The sequence below is a fragment of the Octodon degus genome, unplaced genomic scaffold (genome assembly GCF_000260255.1).
Source record: "Octodon degus isolate 3935 unplaced genomic scaffold, OctDeg1.0 scaffold00078, whole genome shotgun sequence".
Classification (NCBI taxonomy): domain Eukaryota; kingdom Metazoa; phylum Chordata; class Mammalia; order Rodentia; family Octodontidae; genus Octodon; species Octodon degus.
Window position 1 is genome coordinate 1635864 of NW_004524654.1, and position 1390 is coordinate 1637253.

The following is a 1390-nucleotide window of genomic DNA, read 5'->3' on the forward strand; positions in this document are numbered from 1 at the left end:
TTTCCACAGTGACTCATATAAAGTATTTGGAATAGAAACATCATAGTTGTAAAGTAACTTATGGCATATAAAATTCTCAGTAACTTTCCACTCAGTTTTAATTTATGAAAAAAAATTAAACTTTTTTCAAGTGTAAAGACTCTATTAAGTAATGTCGACAAGCACAGACCCAGTGCCAGTATCTTGAGAAAAAAGTACATAAAAATATAATAGTAAAAATTTCAAAGGCAGCAAGATGGCAGAGCACTAAGTAGAAGACAAAGAACCTTTTCTGAGTGTTACCATTGGATGCTGAGATATAGCAATGCAGGGAAGATAAGGAGGAAGATGAATTCTCCCAGATGCAGGAAGGAACTGAGGCATGAATTAAAGCCTATGAAGACAGTGAAGAGAGAAACTTCAATGAAGAAGAAGCTATCCAACAGAGTCTACTTTAAGAGTGTGAAACACTGAATGAGAAGACTGGTCCAAATCAACCAACTCAAGGTGAGTGTTGATGACCACAGAGAGCTTCGTGGGGAGACACAGCAGTGGAAGGGAGCAGAGGATGGGAGAGACTGCACTAGCCACCAGTGCATGCCAAGAGCTCAGTCATCCCATGTGCAAGCATGATTGCTGGGGAGCAATTTTGGAAAGAGAGCAACCTGTAGGAAGCAGAACTCAGAGTGGCTGCTGACTCCCTCTAGTAGCTCCCCCTGGGCTGTGGCTCCTGGAAAGGGGCACTGATGGCTGCAGATGGTGCCAGCATGCTGGCTTTTGGGGATATAGGAACATGGATTGGGATGCTGCCTCCTTAGGTTTTTTACCAATGATAGCGGAGACAAACTTAGAAGTGGACTTTTTGTTTGCTTTTGTTATTGTTTTCATTTTCCTCTCTTGATCTCTTTTTTGTTTGTTGCTATCATTTTGCTTTTTTTTGGAATTATTTTGTTTTGTTTTATGATTGTGTTTATTCTTTTTTTTCCTCCTTCATTGTTTGAACTTGTATTTATATGAGTGTGAATGTTGTGTCTAGCTTCTCGGTGGCTGTTGTTCTGCTCAGTTCCTCTTTTTATCTCTTGTTTTGCTCCCTCCAATGTTCTGCACCAGATTTTCAAATTTAGTGGGATCCCTTTTTATCCTCCAGTCTTCTAATCTCTTCTGCCTCTTCTACTTCTTTATTTTCTCCCTAACATAGTTTAAATTTTAAACTCTGAGGGCAAAATTGATGTAATAGGGACTTGCATATTTCATACAATTTTCAGGCTCATTTTGGACTTTGTTATAGAATTGCAAATGTATTTCATATGGGTTAAAGGTGGAAAATTAATGATTAGTTTAGTTTGTCACTTTTCTGGCTCTGTTTTACGTTATTGTTATTGGCATCAGTATAGCAAAAAAAAAAAAAAAA